The sequence below is a fragment of the Triticum urartu genome, chromosome 3A, assembly GCF_056163025.1.
Source record: "Triticum urartu cultivar PI428250 chromosome 3A, HENAU_Tu73, whole genome shotgun sequence".
In the NCBI taxonomy this organism is placed as follows: domain Eukaryota; kingdom Viridiplantae; phylum Streptophyta; class Magnoliopsida; order Poales; family Poaceae; genus Triticum; species Triticum urartu.
The window spans coordinates 40,239,847-40,248,655 of record NC_141875.1 but is presented as its reverse complement, the minus strand read 5'-3'; the positions used below and the strand labels follow the sequence as shown (position 1 = coordinate 40,248,655).

The window sequence follows — 8,809 nt, the reverse complement described above, 5'->3', positions numbered from 1 at the left end:
CTACGGTCAAAACCAAAAGAAAAAGGAAGATAAACCCCAAATGCTAGATCCCCGATCATCCCAACTGGGCTCCACTACTGATCGTCAGGAAACGACACATAGTAATGACCAAGGTCCTCGTCGAACTCCCACTTGAGTTCGGTAGCATCACCTGCACTGGTATCATCGGCACCTGCAACTATTTGGAAGTATCCGTGAGTCACGTGGACTCAGCAATCTCACACCCGCGAGATCAAGACTATTTAAGCTTATGGGTAGGATAAGGTAATGAGGTGGAGCTGCAGCAAGCCCTAAGAAAATATGGTGGCTAACATACGCAAATAAGAGTAAGATGAGAGGCTACGCAACGGTCGTGAAACTATAAGTGATCAAGAAGTGATCATGAAGCTACTTATGTTCAAACATAACCCAAACCATGTTCACTTCTCGGACTCCACCGAAAAGAGACCATCACGGCTACACACGTGGTTGATTCATTTTAATTAAGTCAAGTGTCAAGTTCTCTATGACCGGATATTAACAAATTCCCATCTTCCACATAACCGCGGGCACGGCTCTCGAAAGTTTATACCCTGAAGGGGTGTCCCATCTTAGCCCATTACAAGCTCTCATGATCAACGAAGGATATTCCTTCTCCCGGAAAGACCCGCTCAGTCCCGGAATCCCGGTTACAAGACATTTCAACAATGGTAAAACAAGACCAGCAAGACCACCCGAATTTGCCAACAAATCCCAAGAGGAGCTGCACATATCTCGTTCACAAGGCACACCGGATGGGCAAGACATCAGGTTGGCATAGACCTTGGTTGCCCAGGGGGCGCCGGACATCGCTCAGGTTCGACCAACACTCAAAGGAGCACTGGCCCGTGGGTTTAAAATAAAGATGACCCTCGGGTCTGCAGAACCCATGGGAAAAGGCTTAGGTAGGAAAATGTAAAACCAAGGTTGGGCCTTGCTGGAGGAGTTTTATTCAAGGCGAACTGTCAAGGGGGTCCCATAACCCCAACCGCATAAGGAACGCAAAATCAAGGAACATAATACCGGTATGACGGATAATAGGGTGGCAAGAGTGGAACAAAACACTAGTCATAAGGCCGAGCCTTCCACCCTTTACCAAGTATATAGATGCATTAATTAAAATAAGAGATAATGGTTATATCCCGACATATCCATGTTCCAACATGGAACAACCTGCAAGGCACCTGCAACTAGCAACACTATAAGAGGGGCTGAGCAAAAGTGGTAACTTAGCCAAACAACGGTTTGCTAGGAAGGTGGGTTTGAGGCTTGACACGGCAATATGGGAGGCATGATATAACAAGTGGTAGGTTGCACGATATAGCGATAAAACGAACAACTAGCAAACAAAGATAGAACTGATACCGAGGGTATGGTAATCTTTCCTGCAAAGTTCTCTGAGTTGTTGATAGCTTGATCCTCGTTAGTGTACTCAACAGGTTCCTCGTTCACGTACTCATCTCCTGGCTCTACCCAAAGCAAGAACACAAGCAATGGAACAACAATCAATCACGGTGCAATGTACAAGCAACATGATGCAATGCATATGGGTACTCCGAAAGGAAAAAGATGATCGAGGCATCAACTTGTCAAAACAAGTATACTGCTGGAAAGATGAGGTGATTTCGGTTGAAATCTATATAAGGATCACCAGAAACAGATGCACGGTTTGCAAATGACAAGCAAAACAAGAATGATGCAAATCCGCGATTAACAACACCAATGCACTTAGAATGCAACAAGAAACTATGTTACAACATTCCAACATGGCAACAAAGCATATAACCATAAAGTACACATGAAGCTCTACAAATCATGAACACTAAGCTCCTGCTAGTTCTCACTAGAACAAGCTCAAAATAGCATGGCAAACATGCAAAAGATATCAGTTTCACAGACTTAGAGAAAATACTAACATGTCAAAACAACATCATAAGCAATGTTTAGAGCAAGCAAACAACATGCTACAGGAACATATCATGGCAAACAAAGACATGGCATGCTAGTTCTAAACACATAGAACAAAACTCCCTTACTGGACTTTGGCCAAAGATGCATGGAAAATAATGTGGCATCCATGCAAACATGGCAAGTTATATGAACAGTTTTAGACGCCACGATAGCCCCCACCACCACCACCACCCTTGGAAGGGTTCTGGGAGGGTTTTGGAGGCCCGCGACCTCGATAGGCGGCGTTGGCAGAAGATTTGAAGGCGCCGGGACCAGTTCCTTGGAATAGCTCGACGCGCTGATCGAAGTTGGAGATCATGCCAAAGAGCTCATCGGTGGAGACAGGATCAGTTCGCACATCGAGAGCATAGATGATGGGATGGTATTCCATGTCGAGACCGGCGATGATGAAGGAGATGAGTTCATCTTCGCCGATGGGTTTTCCTGCTGCTGCGAGTTCATCAGACAGCGCCCGCATCTTCCCAAAATAGGCGGCGGCGCTGAGGGAACCCTTCTGGGCATTGGAGAGGGCAATACGGGAGTTGTTGATGCGAGACTTGGATTGGGCTGAGAACATGTTTTCCAAGGCAGACCAGATGGCGTGAGAAGTCTCGAGGAAGAAACTTACACTAGGACTTCTTTGGAAAGGTTACAGAGCAAGTAGGCCACGCTTTGTTGATCTTGAATGAGCCATGGGGTATGGGCGGGGTTCGGACCAATCTAATCCTTCTCGTCTGAGGATTTGGTGGTAATGATTTTAGGTGGCTCGGGTAGGGTTTCATCATGTAGCCCTGCTCCCATGATCTGGGAGCGAGCTTGGGCTCGCCAGAGGATGTAGTTGGTACGTGTGAGAGGCTCGGAGATGGTGTTGTTCAGGACAGTGGAGAGGAGTTAGCTGGAGGAGTCCATGGTGCCGGAGATGGGAGGATGGGAAGGGTGCGGGCGAAAAAATTTGGTGTGGGCGATAGGATGGAGATGATGATCGCTAGATGAGGAAGAGGGAGGCTCTGATTACCATGTTAGTTTATTTAAGCGTCTCTACCCTCATACAGAGGGCCGCGTGGTGTTTATATTGATTGGGAGAGACCCATCTCTCATAGGTTACAACCGAAGATATATTACAGGAGGTTTTACAGGAGGGATAAGAGAGAACAACAAGAAAAGAATCGTACTCCTATAACAACCACCTTGGCGCACAAGACAGCCTAGTGCTACCTCTTGAGCATGCATTGGTTTTCCCTTGAAGAGTAAAGGGTGATGCAGCAAAGTAGCGTAAGTATTTCCCTTAGTTTTTGAGAACCAAGGTATCAATCCAGTAGGAGATTACACGCATGTCGCCTAGTACCTACACAAACAAACAAGAACCTCACAACCAACGCGATAAAGGGGTAGTTAATCCCTTCACGGTCACTTACGAAAGTGAGATCTGATAGAGATAATAAGATTTTTTTGGTATTTTATGATATAGATTGGCAAATAAAGATTGCAAAATAAACGGCGCCAAAAATAGCTAGTTGATAGGAAAATAATATGACAGAAGATAGACCCCGGGGGGCATAGGTTTCACTAGTGGATTCTCTCAAGATAGAAAATTCTACCGTGGGTGAACAGATTACTGTCGAGCAATTGATAGAAAAGCGCATAGTTATGAGAATATCTAGGCATGATCATGTATATAGGCATCATGTTCGCGACAAGTAGACCGAAGCGATTCTGCATCTACTACTATTACTCCACACATCGACCACAATCTAGCATGCATCTAGAGTATTAAGTTCATAAGAACAGAGTAACGCATTAGGCAAGATGACATGATGTAGAGGGATAAACTCAAGCAATATGATATAAACCCATCTTTTTATCCTCGATGGCAACAATACAATACGTGCCTTGCTGCCCCTGTTATCACTGGGAAAGGACACTTCAAGATTGAACCCAAAGCTAAGCACTTCTCCCATTGCAAGAAATATCAATCTAGTAGGCCAAACCAAACTGATAATTCGAAGAGACTTGCAAAGATATTAAATCATGCATAAAAGATTTCATAGAAGAATCAAATATTGTTCATAGATAATCTTGATCATAAACCCACAATTCATCGGATCTCGACAAACACACTGCAAAAAGAATTACATCGAATAGATCTCCAAGAGAATCGAGAAGAACTTTGTATTGAGATCCGAAGAGAGAGAAGAAGCCATCTAGCTCATAACTATGGACCCGAAGGTGTGTGGTAAACTACTCACACATCATCGGAGAGCTATGGTGTTGATGTAGAAGCCCTTCGTGATCGATTCCCCCTCTGGCGGAGCGCCGGAAAAGGCCCCAAGATTGGATCTCACAGATACAGAAGGTTGCGGCGGTGGAGATAGGGTTTCGTGGTGCTCTGGATGTTTTCAGGGTATATGGGTATATATAGGAGGAAGAAGTACGTCGGTGGAGCTGCGAGGGGCCCACGAGGGTGGGGGCGCGCCTAGCCCCCTGGGCGCGCCCTCCTGCCTCGTGGCCTCCTTGCTTCTTTCTTGACATCCACTCCAAGTCTCCTGGATCACGTTTGTTCCGAAAATAACTCTCCCGAAGGTTTCATTCCGTTTGGATTCCGTTTGATATTCCTTTTATGAGAAACACCAAAATAGGCAAAAAAAACAACAATTTGCATTGGGCCTTTGGTTAATAGGTTAGTCCCAAAAATAATATAAAAAGGTATATTAAATCCCCTTAAACATCCAAAACAGATAATATAATAGCATGGAACAATCAAAAATTATAGATACATTGGAGACGTATCAAGCATCCCCAAGCTTAATTCCTGCTCGTTCTCGAGTAGGTAAATGATAAAAACAGAATTTTTGATGTGGAATGCTACCTAGCATAATTCTCAATGTAATTTCCTTTATTGTGGCATGAATGTTGAGATCCGGAAAAATAATAATACTTCAAGCATACTAACAAAGCATTCATGTCTTCTCAAAATAACATGGCCAGAGAAAGTTATCCCTACAAAATCATATAGTCTGGCTATGCTCTATCTTCACCACACAAAGTATTTAAATAATGCACAACCCCGATGACAAGCCAAGCAATTTTTTCATACTTTTGATGTTCTCAAACTTCTTCAATCTTCACGCAATACATGAGCGTGAGCCATGGACATAGCACTATAGGTGGAATAGAATGGTGGTTGTGGAGAAGACAAAAAGGGGAAGATAGTCTCACATCAACTAGCGTATCAACGGGCTATGGAGATGCTCATCAATAGATATCAATGTGAGTGAGTAGGGATTGCCATGCAATGGATGCACTAGAGCTATAAGTGTATGAAAGCTCAACGAAAGAACTAAGTGGGTGTGCATCCAACTCGCTTGCTCACGAAGACCTAGGGCATTCTGAGGAAGCCCATCATTGGAATATAAAATCCAAGTTCTATAATGTAAAATTCCCACAAGTATATGAAAGTGACAAGATAGGAGACTCTCTATCATGAAGATCATGGTGCTACTTTGAAGCACAAGTGTGGTAAAAGGATAGTAACATTGTCCCTTCTCCCTTTTTTCTCTCTTTTTTTAATTTTTTTGGGCCTTCTCTTTTTTATGGCTTTTCTTTTTTTTTGGGTCCGGAGTCTCATCCCGACTTGTGGGGGAATCATAGTCTCCATCATCCTTTCCTCACATGGGACAATGCTCTAATAATGATGATCATCACACTTTTATTTACTTACAACTCAAAAATTACAACTCGATACTAAAACAAAATATGACTCTATGTGAATGCCTCCGGCGGTGTATCGGGATGTGCAATGAATCAAGAGTGACATGTATGAAAGAATTATAAAGGTGGCTTTGCCACAAATACGATGTCAACTACATGATCATGCAAAGCAATATGACAATGATGAAGCGTGTCATAACAAACGGAACGGTGGTAAGTTGCATGGAAATATATCTCGGAATGGCTATGGAAATGCCATAATAGGTAGGTATGGTGGCTATTTTGAGGAAGGTATATGGTGGGTGTATGATACTGGCAAAAGTTGCGCGGTATTAGAGAGGCTAGCAATGGTGGAAGGGTGAGAGTGCGTATAATCCATGGACTCAACATTAGTCATAAGAACTCACATACTTATTGCAGAAATTTATTAGTTACAGAACAAAGTACTATGCGCATGCTCCTAGGGGGATAGATTGGTAGGAAAAGACCATCTCTCGTCCCCGACCGCCACTCATAAGGAAGACAATCAATAAATAAATCATGCTCCGATTTAATCACATAACGGTTCACCATACGTGCATGCGACGGGAATCACAAACTTTAGAAGAAGTATTTATAAAATTCAAAACTACTCAACTAGCATAACTCTAATATCACCATCTTCATATCTCAAAACAATCATCAAGCATCAAACTTCTCATAGTATTCAATGAACTTTTTATGATAGTTTTTATTATACCCATCTTGGATGCCGATCATATTAGGACTAATTTTATAGCCAAAGCAAATTACCATGATGTTATAAAAGACTCTCAAAATAATATAAGTGAAGCATGAGAGATCAATAATTTCTATAAAATAAAAGCACCACCGTGTTGTTAAAGATATAAGTGAAGCACTAGAGCAAAATTATCTAGCTCAAAAGATATAAGTGAAGCACATAGAGTATTCTAATAAATTACGATTCATGTGTGTCTCTCTAAAAGGTGTGTACAGAAAGGATGATTGTGGTAAACTAAAAATCAAAGACTCAAATCGTACAAGACGCTCCAAGCAAAACACATATCATGTGGTGAATAAAAATATAGCCTCGAGTAAAGTTACCGATAGACGAAGACGAAAGAGGGGATGCCTTCCGAAGCATCCCCAAGCTTAGGCTTTTGGTTGTCCTTGAATTTTACCTTGGGGTGCCTTGGGCCACCCCAAGCTTAGGCTCTTGCCACTCTTTATTCCAAAATCCATCAAATCTTTACCCAAAACTTAAAAACTTCACAACACAAAACTCAACAGAAAATCTCATGAACTCCGTTAGTATAAGAAAACAAACCACCACTTCAAGGTACTGTAATGAACTCATTATTTATTTATATTGGTGTTAATCCCACTGTATTCCAACTTCTCTATGGTTCAGACCCCCCCGATATTAGCCATAGATTCATCAAAATAAGCAAACAACACACGAAAAATAGAATCTGTCAAAAACAGAACAGTCTATAGTAATCTGTAGGTTTCGAATACTTATGTAACCCCAAAATTCTTAAATAAATTGGTGGATGTGAGTAATTTGTCTATTAATCATCTGCGAAAAGAATCAACCTAATCTCACTCTCCAGTAAAAAAATGGCAGCAAATCCCGTGAGTGCTAAAGTTTCTGTTTTTTACAGCAAGATCGCAAAAACTTCCCGCAAGTCTTCCCAAAGGTTCTACTTGGCACAAACACTAATTAAAAGCATAAAACCACATCTAAACATAAGCTAGATGAATTATTTATTACTAAACAAGAACCTTCAGGAAGACTTGCATGCCACCACGCAGGAGCTTGTTGGGTTGGTGTAGAGGCCGCACGTCGCCATGCAGGCGCCTGATCAATTGGTTGAGCTGGCAGCTGCATGGGGACGGCGGTGGAGTCTTGGCTAGCGCGGGACTGGCAGTGGCCCTGCCGATGCCCTCGGCAAGGTTGTTGCCGGGGCATTGCGGTTGTCCCCGACAGGAGTCTTGCCGGGGGTCTTGTGGATGTCCTCGGCTAGGATCCTGCCGAGGGCCGCCATCTTCTGGTCTTCATCTGATCTTGACGAAGATTTGCATGCCACCACAGAGGCGTCTCCCGAGCCTTGGCTCCAATGTAGTTGGTTGGCTTGGACCCCGTGGGCTCAAGGGTGGCTTGCTCTGTTGGTGTTGGGCAAGTTGCCCCGGCAAGGCTCTTGCCGGGGCTGTGGGGGGCCGCCTCGGCAAGGATCTTGCCGAGGGACTGCACATCACCCTCTTGCCCTCCTGCGCTTCTGGTCTTGGGTTGCCTTGGTTGTCTTGTGCTTCGGCTTCTCTCCGGCTTCCCTCCTCTGCCTTGCTAAGTGTGGCTGCGGCGCGTGGCTCTGACTGCCCGTGCACAAGTAAAGGGGTCAAAAGGAGAGCCCCTACTTTTTTACACCGACGGGAGCCCCCGGGCCTGGGCCACACATAAGCGCGACGCGTTGTTGGGCTAGGCCCAGAACGGTGCACGGGCAGGTGTGGCGGATTTTACCGCAGTAACTTCTCGTCGCTGCGCTTCCCCACGACCCGCATCAAACGCATGACAAGGAGGGGCGTGCATGACGTGGGGGTCATGCATGGGGTGGTTTCCGCACGCAAGCATCACACCGTGGTAAAGTGGCAGCTCGCGCCTTCCCCATAAAAGGAGGGAGGCGCAGAGGCATGGCCCATTTACTTGGGTGGACTCGGGTCATGGTCTTTAGGGCGCCCGCGCCCCACGATCACGGGGTGGGGAGCGGCTGCTTCGCCCATACCTTCAATGCCGCTCGCTCGCCACGTGTCCCTCATGCAGGTGGCAGGAGGTGGAGGTGGGAAAACGGGCCGTCGCTGATTGGGGCAGCGGGACGGTCCTGATTGCATGCGCCCCTGACGACCGGATTGGTCGAGTGGGGCGGCCAAGCCCCGACTCCGCCCCTTTATAAGAAGGGGAGGGGCGGGATTCCACATTCTTCCATCATCCATCTCCTTCCACCTCCGCTTCTTTCTTCCATCTGCCATGGCGAGAGGAAGTGCTGGCCCTTTGACGGTGGCGGCGAGGGTTGCTGGTCGTCAGCACATTCCTCCTCCCCAAGAGCTCGTGGTGGCGGAATCGGCCATGAGAGTAAGG

General features: G+C 45.2%; 1 pseudogene; it reads right to left on the bottom strand.

Annotated features, from left to right (window-relative positions):
• Positions 1 to 2,268: 2,268 nt before the first annotated feature.
• On the bottom strand, positions 2,269 to 2,407 carry LOC125549687 (small nucleolar RNA Z247; annotated as a pseudogene).
• Positions 2,408 to 8,809: the final 6,402 nt, after the last annotated feature.